Below are 27,247 nucleotides of genomic sequence, written 5' to 3'. Positions count from 1 at the left end.
TTGAAAAACTTTTATTGTAGCTCGACCTCACTACCTAGTCGCCTGATATTTTTACCAGAGGAAGGAGCATTTAGGCATTTAATACCTACATACAATATCAGGCTATTGGATAACGAGGTGGAGCTACGTTTTTTCAAGAACTGGCGGTGCACAAACGTTTGTCCCCGATAGTACAAGTAGCGCTTTAAACTACTTTTAGAGACCCCAAAGAGTGTGCAAACGCTGATTGCATAATTTGACAGAATAGGATTTCATCCTTGAAAAATAAAGCATATTTTACAATGCAAAACATTAGAAGCTGATCATTTTGCAGCCATAGTTACATGATTGCTTTTTGGCAACAAACAGTTACAGCAGCTCTATTCGCGCACGATATGTTAATTGAAATCTCAAATTTTTTTGACTTCCAAAGGAATATCGCTTTAAGAATATCTGAGACATGAGGGAAGAGGGGTTCAGATAGTGACCCGTCGTGCGACTGTGTCATCATCTATGCCTAAGTGGCCCCTCTCTTCCCATAATGCACCCCAGTGGAGTGGGAAGGAGCGTTCGCTCGGTAGCTTTCGTTGCTACTTCTTGCCGTTGAAAATGGCTGAGTGTCCGATTTTTTTTATTGCAACCGGTACATTTCTATCACACGGAAAAAAGGAGGCTCTCCTATTTTCTTGCGAGCATCGGCCCCCATAAAAAAAGCGCGCTTGGAGACCAAACGTGCCTGCGATGGGAGGGACGTTGCCCTTAGCGCCTCTCTTTCTTATCGCTAAGCAGAAAACGAGACGCGCTCCGAGCCCTTCCCCACCCTCCTACCTAATCCTCTAAGAATGTTGCTTACAATACTCGTAACGGTATTCCCGATGCGCCCTTTTAGCAGAGGTGCTGAAGCTGCGCCTTTAGCGAGGGCTGGAAATATGTCCATATGCACCGACTACGCAGAGCAGAGCCGTTACGGCATCAGCAATGATGAGCAGTGTTCGGCAGCAAAATCATAATGTGTGAGTCGTAATGCGGGAGTCGTGAACAGTAATTTTTTATGGACGGCAACGCAGCATTGACGCACACGCCAAGGGACAGGAGGTGAGAGAGAGAGTGTCGCGGGGTATAAAGCAAGATAGACATGATAAAACGCAGGACGCCTATGGCCCTGGCGGTTCAGCTGAAGCACGGTTTTATGATATCCAGGCTCAACAGGCTGCGCAGCAAGAATTGCATTGTTCAGAAGGCGGCGTTTCCCGCGGCTGCTGAAGCGTGCAGGCACTGTTTAGAAACACGCTGTGATTAACGACTCTCTGACTCCGAGGCATGGGAGCCTTGAAAGAGGCTCTGCCCGTTGCGAAAGGATGACGTCTTCGGGCACCAACCCCGTTAGCTAATGCATGCTACGCGTTGGGGGCCAATTTTACGGTCGCTGAGTTACATTTATTAGCTGTTAAACACTTACATTTCTGTTACATTTATCAAACCAGTATCTTTCTAGAGGAAAGTATATAAGGGTTGCGCCTTACCGATACCAACCTACAGGGCAGAAACGTGGAGGTTAGCGAAATTGGTTCAACTTAGAATGGGGAAAACGCAGCGTGCTATTGGAAGAAAAATGATAGGTATGGCGTCAAGAGACAAGGAGAGAGCTGAGCTGGTCAGGGAAGAAACGGGAGTTATTGATATCCTAGCCAAAATCATGAACAGGAAATGGGCATGGGCGGCGCACATATTGCGAAGGCAAGATAACCGATGATTCCTCGTAGGTAACAGAGAATTGCAATAGATGTCAAGCGTAGCAGGGAGCAGCACAATGTGAGGGGGGCGGAAGAGATTTTGAAGTTTTGGCGAGTAAAGTGGCCGCAACTAACATGGGGCTCGGTTGATGATAATTACGATAGTGAATCAAACGTGCGCCCACACGCCTACTGGCGCTAGGTTGGCTTACTACAATAACTCAGGTGAGGTGCTTGTAACAAATAGCGTCAGTTGCGTTTTTATGGCACAGAAATTGAAATAAAATTAGGTACGGCAGCGCTGAATTTGCTTTTCTCACGTAAAACATTACTTTAGGTCCACTGCGCGTTGGACAGATAATGTCTCGAATTCTATGCCACTTCTTGATTTTACAATATGTAAGACAAAACAGAAGAGATGAGGCACTCTTTACATTCTAAAAACTGCATTCGGCGAACTTAATAAACGCCGTCCTGACGTCTCGTTCCATGACAGGTGCAATACTTACTATATTTGCTCATCGATAGCAGCATATCATAACCGGCACGCGTTTGGCTAAAGGTAGGGGAAGAGGTACCAAGTAGACATGAAAGTTGACGATTAAGATTCTTGGTAATACGAATGGGCAGCGCAGATGAGTGGCGACAGTGTTCGTCGATATGGGGTAGTACTGGGGTAGTACTTGGGGTAGTACTTTGGGGTAGTACTTTTTGGCGTTTAGTCGCTTATTCTCAGCACGATGCGCGTAGGTGGAACTGGATTAAGTAAGCACACACGAATGCCACTTGCAGGGTTACATCTGTCTATTCGAAGCCGCTCTCCGTAACCCTTCAACTTTCCTCTTCTTTGTTTCTCATCTCCTCCTCTGCTTTCCTCCTCATCCCTTTGGAGAAATCAGATGGTGACGTCGCACACATAGTGTACCCTCTCATGGCAGATGCTCAAGGACTCCAATGAAATATATAGCTAACATGGCGGCGTGCTCTAAAGCGTAGATTCTGTTTTTATTCGGAATGCACTCGTAGGCGTTACTGCATTTTTCAGCACTTCTGCTAGCTATACATTGTACACATAACTTTCGCGTTGCGTTGTCTTGCTTATAACCAATCATACGGCAGATAAATTTCGCCTCTTTGTTATTTCGTTGGGCGATTCGATGGGTCTAGGCCTAACCAGCACTGCTTGCTGCCGAAATGGTTCACTTTATGAAAACTAGATCACGTCACTCTCACAGGAATTACCGTTACGTCTGCCTTTGGGTACTATGAACTAGCTGAAATCAGGTGCAGTTTCCCGCAAAATACTCGCACCTACTGTATGCAAAATTGAAATCGCTATCATAGAGCTCTGTATTAGCTATCAAAGCGGGCCGCATCACGATCATGCGCACTATGGTAGCATGAAGCCGCTCCTCTTGTGGATGGTAAGTTGCCAACTACGTGTATGTCCATCCCGATGCATCGGACATGCCACAGGCGGTTTTTCATGTCACCTACGGTTATGGATAGCCGCCATGCTGTGGCTTCACGTCGAGCTCGTCAATTGGCTCGCAAGGTAAGTTTTCAGGCGAAATTGGGTCTGCGTACGGTTCGCGCAAGGACGAACCTCTGAAAACTTCGTCCGCGAACTCGCCCAACGTATACATGAAGAGAAACACCTGGTTGTGGAGGGAAAACCCACAACCGGCGCAGAAAAGAGTTCCGAAACTTTCGAAGTTTTCCGTGCTCCTGGAAATGAAAGGTCTCTTGTGACTCGCGCCTAGGAGCGGTGCCTTTCATGGGAGGCACGAAGTTTCACTCTTCGCCTAAAATTAAGCCAGCACTCTTTCGAAAGCTAGATTGAAAGCCGCAATAACAAAACAAAAACGCATGTTTAGAGCAAACAAGCCGGTAGCCTGGTTAAGAATGCGCGTTGCGCCGAAGAAAGTGCTATGAAAGAACACAATAGCGTTAGGACATCCTAATAGAGAAGTGGGGCGTCAAACTACACACTTCGCGGCAAATGAAGCCGATAAACCTTGAAATGTGTCGTCAGGCGACATTTCACTGCAGAGGGCTTTCGACATCCAAGAGCTGCGTCTGGCGTCTGCCCAGACTCTTCCAAAAGCTTCTTTTCGTTTTCCATTATTTGCTTTTGTGTCCTGCTGCCCGAGAAGCGCCTTCCCAATTCTGGGCACGTGTCGCAACAGACAGCTTTTGTGGGAGCTTTCAACCGGCGCTGCCTGTAGTCAGCTTGGGAGGTACAAGCGCAAACCAGTGAGGTTAGTCCCGTTGCGTTGCCGTAATTAGTTGACGCAACGACGCAGCTAAGTCGCCGGTTATCGGGCGGGATGGGGCCCCCCTACTGTAGATGCGTTGGTTAACTGCTCGTGCTCCGGATCTCAGAAATGACGATATTACGGTTATGTAACAGGAGTGTGGCTATATAAAACACGGTTTTTCTTTTATATTACTGATTTTGTTTTCTTAAAGGGACGTTTAACTCAATAACCACTTATTCTGGTCACTGATGTGCAGTATGTCTTACTGTTGCTGCATTTAGAGTAGCAGTGCTGTGGTATATTTACATTAATACCTGCAATGCTAACTGCTAACAAAGAGACAAAGTTGTAGCTGCATCAGACAGTACATTATCCTTTTCTCAAGGTATATAAAACTTGTCTTAGAAAAGACAAGAACCTGACTGCCGAATGCATATAAGGAATAGTATTCGTGCGGCCACTTCAACGTCGTCCGTATCAACTGTTCGTGCCCCGTATTTTGATAGTAGAAGGCACTGGATTCACTTATTCCGAGGAACCCATCGCTTGGAATGTGCCGGGTATCGTTTCATTTCGACGAAGCAATGCAGTGTAACCAGAGCATAATGTGCCTCTTTGTTTTTTGAATAATACGTGTGTGGAACAATTTTCTATGACGTAAACGTAATACAGATTGCTGTTCTCCTATCGTCAACCCGTCACCAATGCATATTATTCGGATTTACGATTTGTCCAATATCATCCTGACTTGTCGGAAGATTTAATCTACGGTATCCACACCAAAGTAAGCACTGAAAATGTGGCCTAGCGCGCTAGCAAGATGCTCAATTGGTAGTTTGACGCTGCCTTTAAAAACTGTATAATAAAAGGCCTCAGCCTGCACCGCACGGTGATGCACAGTACAGCTATGCCCTGTCAACTCTCCACCTTGCCGAATGCGTGAAAAATCAGAATTGAGCTTACAAATTATCGGTTACAAAGCGCGCAGGCCACACAAGAAGAATAAGGCAATACAAGCAAAAACAAATTTTATTTTCAGGATAACCAAGCCGATAAAGCTCAGGTAATGGACAGAAAAATAGCCACACATTCTGCTTGATTGTAACTTCGAGGTGTTGTATTTTTTTTTCGAAGTAACACTTTCCAGTTAAAACACTACAGCACCTTGCGGCCATCTTCTCTTTTTGTGATGTTGGACCTGCCATAAAACCGTAAAAGATACCTCCCAAAAGATATTATAATATGATAACATCACTCAGATAAATAGGCTCCAAACATTCTTGCAACCATTCTTTTCTTTAAAGCGTCACCTAATAAAGGTTTTTTGTGTAGATGTTGCGTCATTGGCACAAATTGACACCGGCATTATTATCATCGCCTGGTCACTCATTTAGATTAGCCCCACATTCTATTTTAATAAACTATGTGACCAATTTACTCAATTAATTTATGTGCTCAAGCTGTGACCTAAACTCCTGGTCGCAAATTTAAATTTATTACATCAGACATGCTAATAAATTGTTATACCAGTTTAAATAGGTCCATACATCATGCAGACGTCATTTCGTGCGTGCGACGCAACTTACGCTGAAAAAGCTTTTAAGCGGCGGCTGCGTTTTTTATGGAGGAGAAACGCTAAGGCGCCCGTGTGCTGTGCGATGTCAGTGCACGTTAAAGATCCCCAGGTGGTCGAAATTATTCCGGAGCCCTCCACTACGGCATCTATTCTTCCTTTCTTCTTTCACTCCCTCCTTTATCCCTTCCCTTACGGCGCGGTTCAGGTGTCCAAAGATATATGAGACAGATATTGCGCCATTTCCTTTCCCCAAAAAACCAATTATTATTATTAATTAAGTGAGCCGTTAAAATAATTATTTCTGTGAGAAAGGTTGCAGGGTTACATCCTGAATCATAATACTATATCATAAGGACATTCCGGGGGACACGTTAATGCATTTATGATTCTAATAGGATCAGTGACTCATTACTTGTCAATGGTAACATAAACTCCTTAAACAAAAGGATAAGCACACTATAATTGGAAGGCATGACGCAGTAGAAACGCCACCAAGAACAAGACGTAATTTCAAGCATAACGGCTTGTTCTTCTGAACCAACCTGATGACACGTTAAAAAAGGATCGAGTTTTTTCTAGAACTTATTAGACGCACTAGCTAAAGGCACCGCCGGTAGTGTTGCAAGCGAAATTTGATAAACGACGCAGAAAAATAGAGACTCGCTGCAGTAGCAACCTTCTATCAAGGAAAATGCGTGTCGCAGAAAATGTTAGAGCTCTGCTGGGGTATTGCGTCACGAACAGGTTGGTTTCCATTGCAACAACCTGTTATTAATGATCCCAATTAAAGTGCGTAATGTGCGATGCGACCACAAGCAAGATGGCAACCTAGGTCGGAGCTTCACGTGACTAAGAGTTGGACAAAACACCTGTGCTTCAAAGCTAGCTCAGAGCCTAATTTGCTTTGGGACGTTAGACCCCATAATCTAAAACCAAACCGTCATCTTTTCAACGGTAGCACAGTGCTGCTTTCGAATAAAAATGGCTAAAAAGTAGCTAATTTGTGCACATTTAACAGCACAAAAAAGTTCTTATTTTTTTAGATAAGAAAAATTTCCTCTTCAAGGACTTTGATATCAATTTCTAGACTGAATGATAACAGATAACCAGCAGGAAGTCCTGTTGAGAGCGATTAAGGTGCTGTTGATTTTGCCGGCGGTCATTTTTGAAACTTCTTCATATAAATATTTCTTTCTTTTTATATATTAGACTTTCATAAACGCTCTTCGTCTTTCTTAAGCGTACTCTGCTTAGCTCAGGCTACTCCTCCACACTAAATATACGGGATGTTGAGGATGCCACCACCTTTGCGCTCTATAACATCAACCTCGACAGCAGCAAAACCACGGCAACGAATTCGTTGTCTTGCGGAAGATAGTAGAGGACAAACAGATGGAACTGTCTACAGATTACTCTAGTGCAGATCGGACGAACTAGCACGTGAAAAACAAGCCCTACCAGGAAAGGCCACCTTCTTTGCAACAGCCGTAATTGCGGCGAACAGGCTTAGCTCGATTTCTTCCCTTGTGCCTTTTCCTCTCATCCAATTGCACCGCCCGGCTGTTCACGCAAAGAAGCGAATAGGGACTTCGACAAGCGGCAGCAAATATCTCGATGTCCTTTGCAACGAAACAGTATATTCTGAAGAAGCGATATCGGCATGAGAAGGTTGAGTAATTCTAAGAAGAAAGTAGAAAAATCAGAAGAGATGTTGACGAAAACAGGGAGATAACGGCAAGATCACCTTAGCGCGTTTACAGGCTCGAGCTGTTCTTGGCTCCTAGCAGCAGCAGCCCGCCTCCGGCTCTGTGATATGGTTTCGTCGGACGTGGTTCTCGCTTCATTGGCCAGCTGTTTACACACTTTTCCATTGTCTGGGAGACAAAGCTCTTCGGGCTATTTGGAAAGGACTGCGTGGTTGGGATATAACACATAGCAGACAGACAAACAGGAGAGAAAGCAAAAAATAGTCAGGGAGAGCTGAATGGCGCACACTGCAGCTCCACGCCAGTGCGATGTCTTGGTGTTAACGAGCTTTTGTCATTACATCGGCTGCGGTAATACTCGCTCTTCGGTTTTGTTGTCTCGTGGCTTGTGGAAAGCTTGGCCAGTATGTCTCTCCAGTGAAAAGAAAATAAAGACAAATAGAAGGAAATAAAAAACAAGATATAAAGCCGCTACTGACGTAAACGCGCGTCTTTATTCGACACAAAGGTTAGCGGATACTGAAGTACAATAATAATTCATGAAAAAACCACGCGGCCATCAGGCCTGAGCAGAACATATGGAGTCCGAATGGACCGAGTGATTTTCGGGTCAGGGTTCAAAATTCCCATTGACAGAGATAATTTCATTTTTCTGCCACTGGGCCTGAATGCTCTCCCAACGAATTGCAGAATTTTTTTCCTTTTCCTTGTGTCCTTGTCCCGCACTTTTGAGGATAAGCGTAGTCCTTGAAGAGAATGGTCCCCGCATTACGCCGTGTAGTGGCGTTACAACACGCCTCTGCTGCGTAAGCAGAAAGCTGTAGTCGGAGCTTCTTTTGTTTGTTGATTTTTGTTGGGGAAAAGGATTCGTTTTCGGTTTAACATATTTAATAATAATAATTGGTTTTTGGGCAAAGAAAATGGCGCAGTATCCTGTCTCATATATCGTTGGACACCAGAACCGCGCCGTAAGGGAAAAGATAAAGGAGGGAGTGAAAGAAGAAAGGAAGAAAGAGGGGCCGTAGTGGACGGCTCCGGAATAATTTCTACCACCTTGGGATCTTTAACGTGCACTCACTTCACGCAGCACACGGGCGCCTTTGCGTTTTTAACGTATTAGCTGCTTTGTTTTCTGGACTGATGTACTTTTCTGTTAAGTTATGGCCTTGAAGCGCGCATCGTTTGGCATTCATTGGCACGTCACACAGGGTTGTAAACCAAGCCCGCACACAGCATCAAAGTGGAAACTGTTAGAAATTTCTTGAATGCTTGAATAAAGAAGAAACAGTGCGTTTGCCAGTTTGAGGATGGAAAACAAATTGGGGAGGGGGGGGGGGGGGCGCCATTTCGATATGAGCGGTAGTCTAAGAAGCTTGATCGACAGCGTATAAAATAAAAATATCGAGAAATATCTTTCCCGTCTAAAAAAGCACATTAATTAGGAAAAGAAAGGAAACAAGTACTTCATGAGCCGTAACAAATTAAAGAGGGTGGTTTAGTTTATGCGTTATTTGTTCGTTTGCATCTGCTTATTCCCTGCTCTTGGTTCTTTTGTGCTGCATACTTTATGCCTGGCAGTATCTTAAGGCAAAACAGAATGAGCACACATGAATAAAGCATACCCTCTTCAATTAATGCAAAATTATTCATTGTACTGCATTTATCATCTGCTAGAAAATTCGACAGGACTGGTCTTGGACATTTTCGTGTGTACTTATGAATGCTTGATGCGCAAAGAAATTAACATATAGCATTAGCGATATTTTTCGCCAGGATGCCTCGCAGTTTTTCACTTTTTTGGTTTGCTTTGTTTGACAACAAATTACTGTAAATAACAAATTACAGTAAAATTTTCCGCGCACCACCGGCTGAAAGCAGTCGGCAATTCTTATAAGGGAGAACATAAATGTAGACTCTTAAGAGTGATGTCGCAGCAAAATAAAAATTATATTGATGCATTTAAGCACAAAATATATTCTTTCATGTCGAGAACTTGCCATGTGCCGTATTAAAAGACATCAATATGCTCCGGTAGCACGTGTAGGGCTATTCTCTTCTAGAAACCTCAACATGCCAACTTCTAGTGTTGTCCCTTAGCCAAAGGGAATGACCTTCCTCCTTTGTAGCGTGAGACCAACTCCATGTAGTCTTGTTCTTGACACCTGTATTCATGGACAGGTTGCCGGCATCTAACAAATATTAACATTATCGGCCGGAGCGGAACATTTAGCGCGTGTGTTCTGTACTGCGTATTCTTGAAAGCCGAATTGGCACGTCACCAATGGAGTAACAACCACGCCAGCCCTTAGGCTTGTAAGTTATACCTCGTCCAATATCGTTAAGTTGTGAGCAAGAGGGGAAAGCGCTCGATGGAGTCAGGGGTTGTGTATTTCTTTCTAAGAGGATGACAAGACAAGAACAGCGGTGCCGGCATCAAAAGTGAGGCTGGTGAAAGAGGAATTCATCTCTTGGACTGGGTACGTAACAGCCTCTGCTTTCCTCTGGTACTCATTCTTACCATCTTCTTGTGTCTATTGTGCACGTGGGTACGAACCTTTCTTTTCTTATTGAGAACATGTCACTCCTGAGCGATGCTTGATATCTTTAGAACTGATGCTTAAGCATCATAGGGTGGACGCCGCTGGCAAAGGACAGGGTTATTAATTGGAAAGACATGGGAGAGGCCTTTGCCCTGTAGTGGACGCAGTCTCGCTGATGATGATGATGATGATGACGACGACGACGACGCTGAAGCATCAGTTCTAAAGCACCAACATTTCAAAAATAACAGCGCAGCTATTGACAGCGACGAAAGGAAAGACATACTAGGAGATGAGCTGCATCGTGTGTCTTCGTGCGTGCGCCTGTTCTCGTGAGTTTCCTTTTGTCTCTAATAACAGTCGCGCAGTTCCATTTTGAATTGGTATCTTTACATTCTTATCAGTTTTTAATCATATTTGAAACCTTCGTGTAAATATGGACATCTCTTATGGAATCTATTGAGCTGACAAGGGTAGAGAAATGAGGTGCTCGGTATCACATACACATTAAGCACCCCAACGGTCAACTAAGCCAAAAAAAAAGCGTAGTGGGCCTGTTTTTTGCAAATACTTAATGTTGATCACCGCAAATTTAGTACTGCAGTAATTTTATGGCTTAAAGATTATTTATTAGAAGTTTGAAGAAAAACCCAAACCACGAATGCCGTATGTTGTGTCCGGCGCTCTACGAACTGAATTACGTCGGCGGCTGTCGAGTCTTCTACTTTCGGACTTTCGGGGATATTTACTTTGCATGTAACGTAAGCTTGGGCTATTTCACGTTCTCCACCGTCGTCCATAGCAGCGGGAATAGAATTCCTTTTATTACCGTGAGTGTCACTTGGAGCGTGTACGAATGGTGAGGGCGGCAGCTTGTTGAGAACCCACGTATGCCACCTATGGCACATAGACTACTGAAACCGAGGCCCTCGTTAAGTTCATGTGCAGGCAACGGTATTGAAATGAAAGGCTTGTTTATTCTGCTACTTTCTGATGACCTTTCAGCCATAAAATTACTACGCTACAAATTTATTCACTCATTAGAACCACAAATAAAAAAATGAAACATGCGCCTACGCTTTCCTTCGTTTCGATGTCTGATGCCTTTCTTATAGATGCTAATCGCAAAATAAACAAGTGAGGGGAAAGCCTCAGTGTGCTCTCCAACGTTTCGACAAGAAGACGTGTCTTCGCCTGGGCAAACCGTTCATCATTGGTGGGGTTGAAATGGGGTCTTCGCTCCTAGGAAGAAGGCTCGGTGAAGGGGAAGTGGTTGTGAAATGGGAAGGATGTTGGGATGGGGAGGGTGAATCTTGTCCGGGCTTGATGGCTGCTAAAGATGATAGACCCGTTGACTTGGAAACCTGTGAAAAGAAAAAGGGCAGCTCAGCAGAAAAGAATCCGGGGGTGTGGAGTGTGGAGAGATAGCGAGCGTGGACTGCGACAGGTGGCTTGGCATGACGGATGACTTGATATGAAGTCATACCAAGCCACATAGTCCTCTCCTTCCTCAGGGTAAAGTGCTTTGGTGCATCAGTGCGCTCTATGCTACAAGTAAGCTGCATAGATCTATTCTTAACAAATATTGATTCTCCACTTACTAACTCAGGAGTTACATGCTGTGACATAAGTGATCATATGGGCATATATTTATTTTGCCAGAAGGAGGTTCCGAAGCGTGACCCTCGTGAGAAAGTTATGTGTCAGTATATAACAGAAGGAGCTTTAGATAGATTTCGAGCGCATATTCTAGGCGTGGACTGGTCCGTTGTATACAAAGAGGCTAGTGCGGAGAGCGCTTATGACTTATTTCTAGACAACTTTATTCATGCTTACCACATATACTTTGTTTCAAAATTAAAGAGGCGACCAAAAACAATAAGAAAGCCATAGATATCACGCGAACTGTATACGCGTATTAAAGAAAAGCACAAACTATATCAGCTATTTATTCACACCAAAGATCTCCTTATTCTTGACCGCTTCAAGAAGTATAAAAATAAATTAAACTCTGACATACGAGTGTCAAAATTGAAGTATTATGAGAACTACTTCGCAGATACAGCTAATCGCCCTGATAAACTCTGGCGTAAAATCCGCTCACTTGACTCTGACGTTTCACAGGCTGGTAATCCCGATAAAATTACTAACAACGGCATAGAATACACAGGTAACCGTCTCGCAGAAGAGTTTAATAAGCATTTTACTCCTGCGTTGAACCCCTCTGCTGATATATCTCACATATCCATTGACAGGCGCCCACCTTCTTTGTTCCTTGAACCTGTCTCTACCAGAGAAATTTTGTCAACTTTTAGTGACCTAAAGAACAGTACCTCGTGTGATGCGGATAATATCCAGATTCGTCCAGTTAAATATGTCATCGACATCATCAGTGTGGATGACAACGCTCGCATTATAATTTATGCTGATGACACCAGTTTATTTTTATCCGGTGGTTCTGGTAGTAAGTTACTTGAAAATGCAAACATACTCCTAAAAAAAATAAAGACATGGTCCGATAGCAATCTTCTTTCAGTTAATGCAACAAAATCTAAGGCAATACTTTTTCATCCAAAAACAAAAAGTGCAGCGAATTCGGTGAACTACGTTACAACTGAGACCAGATTGAGTTAGTAAAGTCGTTTAAATCGCTTGGCGTAATATTCACTGAAGATATGCTATGGGACGATCACATAAATCATATAGCATTAAAGACATCTCGAGCCATAGGATTTATGACGCGTTTTAAATATTGTCTCCCACAGAAGGTAAAACTTCTATTGTATCGTGTATTATTTCGCTCACATCTAAACTACTGTTCATTAGTATGGGGTACTGCTACACGAACGAGTCTGAAAAAACTTGCTGTTCTTGAAAACAGGGCCCTCAGAATTGTTCATAACCTGCCACATAGATGCTCAACTAAAAACTTATTTTCCAGGCACAAGATCATTAATGTTTTCAACTTGTATGCTTATAAACTATTGCGCACCTATAAAATAGAACAAAGAAGATGCATAACAAATATATCTGACCTAGCCCCGATTCAGTTATCCCAGTGCACATACCCACGCCGTCGCAAAGCACACTGTGTAGTACCTGTAGTGAGAACAAACTATGGACGCCAAATGGTAACATTTCAACTTCCCTCACTTCTGAATAGATTAATCGCTGCAAATATTGATATACAAAACATTAGCAGCTCTGACCTCCTCGACTACTTTATTTTTGAAGCCACATTTTCCTAGTATTCATACTTTGAACATTGCTCTTCTTACAATCTTTATAACAGCGCTCTTTGTTTCTTTTTTGTTGCTTTTATTGTTATTGCTTTAACCCTTATTGATTTTCTACACACATTGGTGATTGTGTAATTTTTTTTGTTGTGAAGTGCCGTCTCATTGGTGAATGTGTGAAGTGCCGTCGCATTCCACTGCCCACTTGCTGTACGGGGGTGGGGACCTTGTCAAGCGTTAACCGCTTTTATCCCCATCCCCTCCAACACTGCATGGTGATGGAAATAAACTATTATTATTATTATTATCATTAGGTGTACTATTCACTATTTGTGAGCTACCTGCGCTACAGCTTGCTTTCCAATGTTCAGTAACATTACAAAGACAAACGTCCGGACTCTATAAAGTGTGCAAGCGCAAGCTCACCATATCTGACTTGAACTGCCTAAATGTGCCTCTGCAGCAGCAACTGTTGTCATCGCCCGGAAATATCAAATTGCTACATACATTGCTGTTGATACCATGAGTGCACATATTCCGCACCTCAAACGGGTTCCCTGTCGTCATCTCGCAACTCTTCCGGCAATTAGGCCACGTACTGCATTCGTCAGCGTCATTGATGCTTATCGCGCCTACCTTTCATCTCAATTCACCCCTTCCTCGAGACCGTACTTGCCCTATGGAGCCTACATGAACCTCGGGTGCACCTTTCTCTTGTTATAATTATGAAGAAGGCTGGTGTATCATTGGCTCCTCTCACACAGATCACGTTGTAGCATCTGCATTCAACCACAGTCATCGCATCCATGGCTCTGTCTACTCAACCAGTTCTGCGGAGTCTGTGGTGATCCCGGCTAGGTCAATCCTGATGAAAGTGAAGACAGCCTACCCCACTTCCTCAACTGGTGCGGAAAAGCTACCCTTCGAGCTGCAGTTCAGTTCATCAGCCATGAACCTCCATATCAATGGTCAGTTTTCACTGATTCCAAAGCATCCCTTCAAGGCCTGCAAGCTGCTCTAAGCCGCGGATCGCATTAACAATTAGTTGTAGCGATTCGCCACGTGTACCACTGCGGCATATCGAAAGGTCATGATATCATTTTTTTTAATGGCTGTCAGGAAACTGCGGTATCAAAGGAAACAACCATGTGGACGAGACTGCCCGGTCTGCCCACAGTGATGGACTTCAGTGTCCCTATATCAAGAGTTGGCGCAGCGTGTGGGCTACTCAGGTTGGCGTTGGAGCTCACGCTTTCTGCGTGGAACACTGGAACATTTTCTCAACCGTCGCCTCAGGACTTTGCACCCTGGACTGCACCTTCGTCGTCCCCACAATATACCGCGTCGCGATCCACCATTGCTTCGCCGTCTATGGTTCGATGTTGCATTTACGAAGCAATACACGTTTCTGATTAGGATGCCTGACAGCCCTGCTTGTGAAAGATGTAGCTGCGGAGAGCCAATTGCACATCTCTTGTGTGAGTGCCTTGCTTTGGCTACCGAAAGACATACGCTGCGTTGTGCCCTGGACCGCCTGGATGTTCACCCTTTAACAGAGGATGAGATCCTGGGATGGTCGCCACAGGAATCAACTGCCTTCAAGGCGTAGGCAGTGTTTTGCTTCTTGAGAGCGACTGCCTTGAGGGACCAATTGTGACTGTTCTTCGCCCCTTACTCCTTCGCTTTCCAATCCCCACATCCCTCTTCCCCAGTGCTGGCTAGCCAACCGCAACATCCTTCTGGTTAATATTCCTGCCTCCCCTCTTCCTCTTTATCTCGCTCTCTCTAGTCTAATCAGGGCAAAGAAACACCAAACTGTCCTTCAAATATTTAAACAGTGATGTGCCTATTTTTAAATGTATATTGCAATAATTGAAAAGGTAGTTCAGGATGGAGCTTTGAAAGTCCAGCGAGCGTTCCATTCAGTGACCAAATTAGCAGAAAAATTCCGCACGAGCACTACTCTGGAAGAGGGTGCTGCAAAGTTGTGCGCACCTAAGCGTAAACTCAGTGCCCGGCCAAGTCTCCTGCGCGCAGCGGCTGGACAATGGTGCTCTTTGCTCCCAAGTGCTAGAGCCGCCAGTCGCAGAGTGAGGGACGCGGAGGAACACGCTTTCGAGCGCACGCCATTCTAAATTGCATCAAATAGCCGGAGCCTTCACAGCGCTGCAATCGAGTTTCGAGATCGACTCGGCGAGTATAGACTTGCAATGCAGAACAAATCAATGAAAAAAACACAGGCTTTGTCAGTCCGGCGCGTTCATTCCCCTCGCATACCTTGTTGCCGCTTTCTAGTGTCTACTTTACCTGGCCTCAAAATTTTCCTCCAATTAATTCTTCTCTACCCAGTACAGCACGTGGTGAAGAAACAGTTCTGAAAAACGAAAGGCGTAATGGAAAGTGGAACAGGATTTTTCTGCCCCAAGTCCGACGGTTTTCTGAAATTATCTATTGATTTATGTACATTACGCTGCACGTTACAATGTATGTTACACTGTTACAGCATCCCGGTTTGTAAATTGTGCCAGAAAAATAATGAATATCTATCGATAAACATGGTAACTGCACAATATACAGCGAATTTTTCAGAAAAAAAATGTAATAACGGCCTAGCCATCTTCAATTTTTTAATCCATAGATTAAATTCACAACTATCTGGTTTATAAGTAAAGTAATCACATTCACTTAGGTGTAAAAATCCTTGCACTGGTGTTATTTGCCGCTTCTACCCTTCAAATACGTGACCTACTTTTTTTACATGCAGCTTCAGTCAATCTTTTTGCCCAGACTTTTCTTTTAATCCACAGCTCTAGCGCTTGAGAGCGCTTTAACAACTTTGAATTTGAAAGTTAAATTTGGCTGGTGGACCGAGATAGAATAATTTTGCTCGACGGTGCTGCATTAAATTAAAACAAAGTAAAGCCTAGCCTTTGCCTATGCAGTACTAAGGTTTCTTTAAATGCCTTCACGCTTTTGCAGTTTTTTGTAATTTGTGCTATAACTAGGGCGGCGGCGCTCTCTTTCACATATGGAAGTGGAGGATCATGGGCCTCACTTGGAACCCGGTGGGTCGGCAGCGGCCGCCCAGAGGAACCGCCTCTACCATCTTAGTGACGCCAACAGCCAGGTGACTGAGGTGTACTCGGGGGTCAGTAATGACTCTTCGATGGACGACGGGTGTGTACAGTCTTTAGCAAGAAGGCCAAGCGAAGACTGCGCCGACGTGAGGACTCGTCCTCATCAAGCCCGTCTACGATCATCAAGAGGCGAGATCCCCCGACACGTACCGTCTTGTTTGTGCCTGATACCTCAACCGGAAACCTCAGCCACCTGAACAGGCGAGCCACGACTTTGTTCCTTGAAGGCCTGGATCCTGGGAGGTTTAAAGACGTGAGAGTCAACCCCTACAAAAACATCATCGCCGTTGATGTCACGGAGCAGAGCGCACTGCAAAGTTTGACCGCCGTTAACAAACTCGGCGACATCAGTGAACGCTCCCATGTCCTCCAAGACAGCGGTGCTACAGCAGGTGTCATTTGCAACGTCGATATTTCCATTGTTGACGCTGATTTGCCTATATTAATCAAACCAGCGTCCAACAGCATCTCAATAATAAAAGTACAGCGCCTTGGAAGATCTCGGTGTATCAAGCTGACATTCAATGGCAACTCCATATATCGTTGTATGCGAAGGTTGGGCATTTTCCCCGCTCGGTTCAACCTTTCGTGCCCAAGCCACTTCAATGCAGAAAGTGCATGAGGATCGGACACGTGAGTGGCGTCGGCAAGAACACCATCGTGCGCCCTAGATGCTCTGAGTTACACAGCGGCGAAGTTTGCCGTGCGACTACCCTGAAGTGTGTCAATTGCCGTGGCCCTCACCATTCCTTCTCGAAAGAGTGTCCCCGCCTAAAGAATGAACGAGCAGTGCTGGAGCAATTGGTGCATGGCCATTCCACGCACAGAGAGGCCGCTGCTAAGGTGCGACGACGTCGTTCACGTCCTCGAAGGACTTCAAAGAAAGCCGTTACTTCTGTTGGGCAAGCCTCTGGTACTGCTGCATCTCGTCTTCCCCCTCCACCTGCCGTACTAAATCAAGGAAGCCCGATGGTTGGTGAAGCCGGACTTGCTGCTTCGGACGTTACCTGGCCATCACTCCCGACACCCGGTGCTGGCCCAGTGCCCAGCACGTCCACTAGGTCAGGGAAGACAATGCTATCTCCAAGTTCTGCGCCTACTGTTCATCAGGAAAAAAGGGCAAGACCACGGCCATGGCCAAGACCCGCAGGTTATAGCAATGCTCAAATTCGTCCTGAGTGCCGTCCGCACAGTGCGGCCTGCGAACGCCAGCAGCACAGAAGGCGCTGCAAGTACTAGACGCGCTGAGTCCAATTCTAGCGGCTCTACAGAAGCAGGAACAATGCCTCCACCAGCATCAGCGTTTCTACAGCAGCTGAAGAAAGCCTCTATTTTTCAATAAAATGCCCACGGACTCCACTCCCTAATTTCAGATATTCGGAAATATGTTTACGTAAAAAATTTCCCAATCCTTGTCATTTGTGAGCCGAGTGTACCAAAGATATTGCGACTGTCAGGCTACAAGGCGCGTGCATGTCCCACGCACCGAGGGAACAGTGAAGTGATCGTCTACATTCGGCGTGCACTTACGTACGTGCTTCATCCAATTCCCTCAAATACCGAAAACGAGTACGTTTGCCTAATAGTGAAGAGGCGTAATCTCACGTTTACGCTTCTGGGTGCGTATCTGTCGCCATAAAGTCGATTTGACGCCGCACGATTGGGTGGCTTGATGGCGGTTGCACCCGGCCCTTGGATCGTCATGGGCGACTACAATGCTCTCCACACCATATGGGGAGGCATTATAATGAATATTAGGGGACAAAAGCGTTTGTCCTTCGCTTCTGGCTATGACCTTCAGTGTCTAAATGACGGCTCCCCAACCTATATTCAAGGGACCACTTGCAGCCACTGCCTCGACTTGGCTTTCGTTTCTCGATGCCTCAGCAGCAACGTCCAGTGGTTTCCGGATATTGAAACCCGCGGAAGTGACCATATTCCTACATATCTGATCTTTACTGGCCTTTCCACATTCACCTCTGCCACACGCATGCGACGCATCGGTTTGTCAGTGTTTCAAGCACTTATGGAAGATGCTTGCAGAGAAGCTTGCTCAGTTGCTTTTGGAAGGAAAAATTAAGGAGGCCATGGAAAATGCGACACATTTATTCATCCCAGTTACAAAGTGCACGGAATTTGATATGAAATTGCAGCGTCTACGATCATTGTGACGGAGGGCAGAGCGTAGATAGCAACGCACAAAGTCGAGCATTGACCTCGGGGATGCGAGGCGCATGCAAAAGAAAACTCAGCGCCGAATTCAAGCCCTCCACGCACAACGCTGGGCGTCATTCTGTGAAACACTTGATCCACGGAAACCATTGTCCCACTTGACCTGAGATCATACCGTCCAATTGCGCTGGCTACCTGTGCTGGCAAAGTATTGGAAAGGATGGTACATACACGTATTGAGGGTACCTGGAGCGCTACCGTATATATCTGGCTATAATGTCCGGGTTTCGACGTGGACGCTCTTCAATTGACAACGTGGTCTACCTGGTGTCATCCGTCCAGCGCCAAAAACATTTCAAGCGCTTGACCGTGGCATTGTTCCTGGATATAAAGGGCGCATACGACAATGTAACTCACCAGGCTATTTTGGACGCTCTGGAGGCTGCTGAGTTTGGTGGTCGCGTATTCTGCTGGATACGTTATTTATACAACAGATCTCTCTTTGTACAGACTGAGGGTGGCCCAACATCTTCTCATTTCACTTCGCGAAGAGTACCGCAGGGTGGAGTGCTTAGCCCAACTCTGTTCAGCCTTACACTTGTCGGGCTTGTCGGCATACTGCCATACTCGGCGCAACTCTCAATCCTAACGGACGACATCTGTATCCGGGCAGCTTGAGTTACGCGCCCACAAGTTCGAGCAAGACTTCAAAACGCGTCAAGTATTCTTGCGGCTTACCTCCATCTGCAAGGCTTAAAGATTTCAACTGAAAAGTGCGCGCTTGTTGCCTTTACACGCAAGAACATGTCTCATTACACCGTATGCATAAACAGGACAGCAATGCTCTACGCAAAGAGCCATCGGTATCTGGGAGTGATCATCGACCGAAATCTATCATGGAGCCCCCATATTTCATGCATGAAGAAGAGACTGACGGCGATTTCTCGCGTCCTCGCCTTTCTTGGGGAGAAAGTCGTGGGGAGCGTCAGTGCAGTCGATGATGCAGCTCTACAACACCTTATTCATGGGATTTCTTCTCTGCAGCCTCTCTGCACTTGGAAGCATTCTAAAACAAATATACCAAGTCTTCAAAGCGTTCAAGCTCAAGCTCTCCGGACTTGACAACTATTGCTGAAATGTGCCTTTACGGCCGCATCTGTACTTATCGCCCAGCAGCCGATCCCCACCTACCTAACAGTTGACGCACTGAGGGCACATTTTCGAGACATCCCGGGTTCCCTCTCACGATCTTGCAAGTCTACTTATTAGTACCAGGCCGCGCACATCGTTTACAAACGCCATTGAAGCACATCAATTCTGCCGCCCTAGTTTACACCCACCTCTAGACCGTCCTCGCCACTTTGGAGCCTGCACAATCCGCGTCTGCTTCTTTCAATTCCTGGCATCATGAAGAAGATCGATTTATCGCGGATAGAACTAAAACAAGTCACTCTTGAATACTGCCATGAGCACCATGCAAACCAGGTGCACGTCTAGACGACGGCTCAGTGAACCCTACCAGTTCTTCGGGCACCGTGGTAATCCCCGCGAAGACTACGGAAATTAGAATTAAGATAGCTCACCAGACTTCTTCGACGGTGCGGAACTCACTGCTCTTCGTCTCGTCATTGAACACATCAATCAGCAGCGCCCTCACCAGTGGTCTATTTTCACCTAATCAAAAGCTGCCCTTCAAGGCCTAAAAGCTGCTCTTTGCCATGAAGACCATGAACAACTCGTCGCGGAAATCCGACAACTACATCACTGTGCCATCAATAAATGGCACGACATTATCCTCCAATGACTACCGGGACATAGCAGAATAGCAGGCAATCACCGCGCGGACGAGGTCGCGCGAACTGCTCACCACGACGGCGATTTTGTGTCGATCCCCTATTCGAGATGAGACGCAGTGGGCAGGCTTCACGCTATTGCGCGGGACATAACGCTTGTCACGTGGAATACCGGCCAATTTCTCAATTCCGTTTAAAAACCTTGGATCCAGATGTGAAGCTCCCGCTTCCATCCGGCCTACCAGGACGTGAAGAAACCTTGCTGTGTTGCCTGCGACTTAGTGTAGCTTTCACCAACCATTACTCATTCCTAATCGGTATGGCTGATAGCCGTGCATGTCCCATTTGCGGGTATGACGGGACTATATCCCACATTCTTTGTGACTGCCCTGCCTACAGCGCCGAAAGACAGTCTCTCTGCCGTGCGCTGGAGCGTCTAGATTCATGCCCACTCGCAGAAATGAAGATTCTCGGCCTCTGGCCGCGGCGATCGTCGGCGGGGAATGCCTCCAACGCACTGCTCCATTTCTTGCGAACTTCTGGCCTGCACTATAGGATGTGACTTTTGCGAACGTTGACTTTTCATAGTGACTCTCCTTGCTCTTTCATTTTTTTATCCTGTCACCCCTTTCCCCTCTTGAATGGTAGCAAACCGATTATTCTTCCGGTTGATGATGATGATTTCTTCAGGCTTAACCTTCCTGTGTTTCCTATTCTTCCTCCTCCTCCTCCTTACATGCACTGCCTCTCCTCCCACCAACGCCAAAGGCTGCGCTGAGCCAGTCTGCGTTCTCTCGACGCAAGACTAAGGACCCGCCCTACCATCGAGACGAAAACCTTGCCGTGTATGCCGCGCAAGCTGTCAGAGCAAGCCGATAGACAACCACATCGACAACCACCTAAGAAAGCGCGGGAATTCACAAAGGACACTGAACCATCTGCTTGGTATTCCAGACACGAGCACCTTGCACAATGGGGCTCTCACTATTAAGTTCGCCATGCCAGAAAGGGCCCAGTCGAGCTCTTATACGACTGTGTCGGTGGGGAAGGAGTCGGGCAGGGCAGAGACAACAGCCGAAGGGTGCTGGGTAACGATTAGAGGCCGCTTTGGAATCCGCAACAAGCGTCTTTCGGAATAACGATGAATTTTTCGGGGTCCATGACCTTGCAGCACCTAATAGGGTAGAAAACGAAGCCTGGAAGCCGTTAAAGTGACTTTCGAAGACATTGTGAGATGCTTCTGACAGAAAGAAAATCAAGTTAGATAGTTATTTTTTGGGGAACAATACCTGGCGTCAACAGAGCGAGAGAATAATCATATATGTGTAAAAAGGGGACAGGTGGATTGTGGGTGGGGTCCTCAGTCCGAGACTCCAGTGGTTGCAGCCGACGCTTTGGCGATGGCGACTAGCGCCGCTTGGTCTTCCAGGGTGCCGTTGGCCAGCGTCACCTCCCACTGCTCCAGCGCCGCGTTGTGCGGCTGTAAGTGGTTCGGTTTAGCTGAGCATGTCCATGTAATAAGCGTGAACGCTTCAACAGATCTATGCCAAAGAGAGAAGGTGAAACCTAGCGAGCAAGCGTAAAACCCGTCGAGCACACAAAGCAAGTAGGGCGCGCCCAAAACACTTAAAATTAAGCATACAAAGTGTGCTATTCGTGAAGGCCGAGCACATTTTAAGCATTCCGCACCGTCGTACATGCCACTGAGCGTATGACATAATTGGCTTGCTTGACCTCACCTCGGGAAAGAACGGAAACACAAGTGAGAGGAGGAAGGGAAACGCTTGCAGTAACAAAAGCTTTATTGACTGTAACGCATAAACAGGGGCCAAATGATTTTTTTCGCAAAGAAGATGACTAGTCACAATTTCTGCGTGTATGCGCTGCGCAAGAATTCTTCCTCTTTGATTGTCAGATTCAATGAAGGCGTGCTGACATATATGCTTGACTACTATCATCTATGGGCAATCTTTGCATAAGCTCGCGTGCTCATTTTTTATACCTTTTTCAATCACCGGGACCTGCCTGACTTTTACTTTGCACTCGTAATTCCGAAGATGTAGAGCAAGGTTACTACTTGGGGCGGCTTTGAGTGACGCCACGTATTCACGGGTTCTAGCATTAATACATAGGAAAGCTCGACCTATGTCATAATGCCCACTAAAACGTAATCTTGTTGATTGCACTCTCCTAACATGAGCGGAGCCACTGCTGGAGTTTCTTCGAGTAAATGCGACGAAAGCTGCTCTCGTTAACAAATATTCTGAGAAGATTAATATCTAGTTAAGGTATTTTGCTGCAATGGCGGCAGCAATGTCGCTTACCGCAAAGATCCGTTTTCAGATTACACTAGAAAATCACGCTCCTTTAGCCAACCAAGATATTAGTGCTCACTGGCTCATTCAACTCAACACTACATATACTGTGCCCTAGTTTTCTGTGCCTCAATCACGACACTCAGAGTTTTGGCCAGAACGCCTTCAGTTCACCTCAGCTTTGTAACTACGATTCTGATCTGTAACAAATAAAAATTATCCAAGCGCCCATGGGCTAGTCGCAGGAACGATTCCGAGGCAAAGCAACCCACAAGCATCAGCGCACGCGTTTGTGGGTCTCTCTCTGTGTACACCCCCGTTTTCTGTCTCTCCTCGTATGGTCTTACATCCACATATCTCATCGAGCGCCTTCCGGAAAGCCTAGAGCTATTTCTCCTAATGCGCATGCGTCGGCGGCTACCGTGGCCTTTCCTCGCCCTCTCGATATATCCCTTTGAGCATGTTTGAGAAAAGAAAAAATGATCTACACTAGCTACTAAAACCAATAAAATCAGATGTGCCAGCCTTTGGCCGCTTTTCCTTTGCTTCTTTCCACGTGTTCTCACCGACTAAAATAAACAAAAGCGGTAATCACTGTATCGAAGGAGACCACGAACTGAATGAAATTTTTGAAGTGCCAGGTGGCATCCCCGGCACATGCGAGCGGGAGGTCTCGAACAAAATTCAAAAAAGGGCGGATAGGAGGTGAGGAGAACTTTAATAGAACAGGAAAGAGCATCATATTTTTTCTTCTGGTTTTGCATAACGCTTTCCGTCATATTGTTGACAAAAGATGTAGATTGAGACAGACTTTGCACAACAGTAGTTGGTTTCCACTTGATCTGTGAAGCACGGGAAGTACTCTCCGCCGTCCAGTCTGGAAGCGTTCCAGTCGTTCAGGAACATCGGCACTTTTCGTAGAAGCGGCTCGAGCATCCACTCTGAGGCAGGAAACTGGTCGTATTTAAGTCTATAGGTTGGGCTTTGCGACCAGTAATAATTTACTTTCGCCGATGTAAGGCACTTATGCGGAAGGGGCAGTTGGCGACACTCTCCGTATGATCACCGCCGCAAGTAGCACAAAGGCCGCTTTTCGAGCTTTGAAGTTGTTGGCGGCTTCAGACGGTTTTCAGCGTTGATCCAAGGCGAAAAGTTTAGTCACATGTCCAAACACTTGGCATCCTAAACAAAGTAGAGGCATATCGGTGCACTGGGTAAGTTCACTGCCCATTAATTTCCTGGAGAGTCAACACGGCGCAGTAGTCACCTGATATGAAAAAAGCCTTGTTCAAGTGAAGTAGAACGTCGGTCTCTTCATATCATTATTAGACGCCCTTGATTACTTATGTGTGCGTCATGTAAGAACGGGGCAGCGGTCTTTCTCTCTTATGTCACCTATATGAGAGCAGTCCACAATGATGTCGACCTCCGCTTCCTTGAAGATATGCAGGTGAAGAGCCCGTTGTATACTCACCTGACTACGAATCGATGCTGCTCCAAGCAGAAACTGAAGGGACAAGAAGATCTCGATGGTTAGTAAGTAAAGGTTTAGTGAAGAGGATGGTAGCTGGAGCGCATGGGGGGGGGGGGGGGGGCTCAGTCCACGGCTCCGGAGGGTTCTGCTGACCTTCTGGCGATGACGAAGAACGCTGTCTGGTCGTAGAGGCATGTGCTCGTCGGCTGCACTTCCCACAGCTCCAGGACCGCATTACGCGGCTTTAGATCGGGGTGTTTTTCGGGACATGTCCACATGATATGTGCTAGAGTTGGGGAGTCGCCGCACCTAGGACATTTGCCTTCGTAAAGTATTGGGTGTAGGCGATGCGTAGGTGATGAGGGAGAGGGTAGAGGCTTCATTAAGACGTTGGGTTTTGAGCCGGGTGGAAAAGTGGGAGGATAGGAGGTATAGGGCAGGAAGGGATGGCCCGTCTCCGTGAGTATATTTCTGATCTAAGGTGCCCGCTCTGACGTTGCCATCAAAGCCCTCGTTGCCAGGGACCCATGTGATGATGTGGTTTTCTTGGAGACTGTCACAGGATGCATAGCCCCTGTCGTGGAACTCGACCGCTTGTATACTCTCGACAGGCGACTTGGAAATCTGTGAATATGTGAGTACTCTTAGAATGGGTGTCACTCAATCTTATGGTGAAGGCAATCGCTTCAGGGGCGGTTGTGTCTATGGCTCGGACAAAGGCTGCCAGAAGTGCAGTGTTGGTGCTGTCTACGGCAACACAGGCGAATATCTGGATGGGCATAGGAGGCGATGTTAACGTAGACAGTGGTGGGACCGTGCCCGTACAGTCTTCGCAGACACCGCAGTCGGGCTAGGCTCCAGGCTTTTTGGAGTTCATGGCGCATGTGTCTGGGTACAGGGCTCCGGTAAGGAGGGTGCGGATGGTGGCGGTACTAATCCTGTGAGGGCGACTGTTTGAGTTGCTTGGGGATCCCCGATGTGTTGGAGGATGGCCCGCCCCGCGGAAGTAGTGAGTAAGCGCGCGCGTTGACAGGAGAGCACCGCATCTTGGATATCATCGAAGGTGTTGTCGATGCCCAGACTCAAGAGTCCAGATGTTGACGTGCACATGGGGAGTCCGAGAGTGGCTTTGAAAAGTGTGCGTATTAGTACCTCAGCCTTGTAGCCTTGTATTAGTACCTCAGCCTTGTATTCGTTGTATTCGTTAGCCTTGTAGGCATGGAAGGCTGTACTGAATGCGGCTGAAGCAAGGGACTTGGCGAATTGGAGAATATCTTTTTCGCTCATTCCTTTTTAGTGCCCCGCTATGCGGCGCATCATGCGGGTGATGCTTAGAACTCAGGTGCGGAGGGTCTGCAGGGTGGGGTGGGTTTTCCCGCCTGTTGAGTTCAGAGGCCGGTTACTCGGATAAGCGGGCGTTTCAAAAAGAGACAGTCATGGGTTCGGAGGCAGATGGGACCAGGTGACTTGTAGTGGGGTCCGTGTATTCGAATGACTTCAGTTTTCTCCGGGGCTAACTGCCTGCCGGTGTTGGGGATGAAATTCCCGATGGTTAAAATGGCCTTTTGAAGAGGCGCTTAATTGGCCGCGAGGGAGCCCCGAGTAGACCATAATGTAATATCTTCTGTATACATGGTGTAGCCACTGTCCTCTTGAGCAGTTGGTGTGCCAAGGGGGCTATAGCGATAATAAGAGGGAGGTGGGAGAGGTCACCTCCTTGCAGTGTGTCATTATTAGGAGTGTCGTAAAGTTGGGTAGCGTGGTGCCCATGTCGAATGTGGCGGTGTGGTTGGAGAGGAAAGCGGTGGTGTATTGACAGATGGGGATGCCACGGTTGATATGATTGAGGCCGTTCAGGATGGCTGTGTGGGCAATCTTCTCAAATGCCCCCTTGATGTCCAGGGTAAGGAGGTTTTCGCCTCCAGCTGGGATGCCCGTAAATTCATCATTTTGGAGCAGAAGAAGGTTGTCTTGGGCATAACGTCCCAGGCGAAAAACCAAGCATGTACGGGGGAAACAGGTTCTTAGCCTCAGTATGGTTATGGAGACTGTTATGAACAACCCGTTCATAGATCTTGCCGATGGATGACGTGGCGGAGTGCCTTAATAGAGGGACGTTTGTTGAGCTTTGGAATGAGGATGACCTCTGCGTGTTTCCACTCTGGAGGGAGGTTACCTGGAATCCATAGTTGCTCATTTAGGTATGTCGTGAGGGCTTGAATTATTACATATGATGGCATTTGTAATTTTGTCCGCTCCCGGGACGCTAGGCCTGGCGGCCGACCGCATTGCGGCATATACCTCTACACAGATGATGGAGGCATCCAGTTTTGAGTTGGGGAAGCATGTCTATGGAGCAACGTCTGGGGGCGGGTGGTACGTATTAAAGCATTGTGAGCGAACCTCGTCGAGCAGAGCTTGGTCGGAACCTTTATAGTTTTGGGCGATGGTCTGCAGGGTCGATGGGTGGCGGCTTTCGTGGTGTTGGGGTTGAAGAGGCCACTGAGGATGGTCAAGGTTTTGGATGTGCTTAGTGTACCCTTGAGAGAATCTCAAAACCAGAGCCAGGTTCGGGTAGACAGCTGGGAGGCGTATTGTTGGTCCTGCTCTGTGAGGCTTGCTATGCGGCGCTCATGTGTGCGATTGTGCTTTTGTCGTCGCCGTCTATTCTGAAGGCCATACCGTGCATCCCAGAGGTCTAGGAGGTGGTTGTCAAATGAGGGGTATTCTCCAGTGCTTTCGAGGCTGCGGGTGCTTTGGAGTGATGATCATATAGGGACTGGGTTCATATTGCTATGTCTGCTATGGATGATGATTGGGCTATGGTCGCCTGGAACAGATCCCAGTCCCTGATGTGGATGGTACCCTTTGGTTTTCGGTGTTGAGGGCCCGGGTACTGATCGATAGGATGAAATGATCGCTTCCTAGGGCCTCCCCTAGGCTTGGCCAGGCAGCTCGTGGAACGTTCCGGGCGAAAGTGAGATCGGGGGAGGTATCAGTATCAGGGGATATGCTGTTGCGGCGGGTGAGGTGAAGTCGATCAGAAGATTTAGTCCCAGTGCATCTACTGCGTCCTGAAGGGCGGCCCTTTTAGCGGTATCGGTGTGGCATGATTATGCAATGGGGTGGGGGGGCGGGGCATTGAGGTCTCCCAGGACCACTGGGCGATTTGCGCTGTGCCGAGTGCCGACATTCCATGAAGAGAGCACCAAATGAAGCCGGTTTCAGCTTAGGGGCTATGAACGTGGAGAATGAAAGTGCTTTGCTTTCTGCTCCTTTGGGGCACAACCTCGATCAGGATGCGGTCGAGGCCGTCTTGTTCCAG

This window comes from Amblyomma americanum, chromosome 4, assembly GCF_052857255.1.
Source record: "Amblyomma americanum isolate KBUSLIRL-KWMA chromosome 4, ASM5285725v1, whole genome shotgun sequence".
Lineage (NCBI taxonomy): Eukaryota > Metazoa > Arthropoda > Arachnida > Ixodida > Ixodidae > Amblyomma > Amblyomma americanum.
This window is presented reverse-complemented; position numbering follows the sequence as displayed.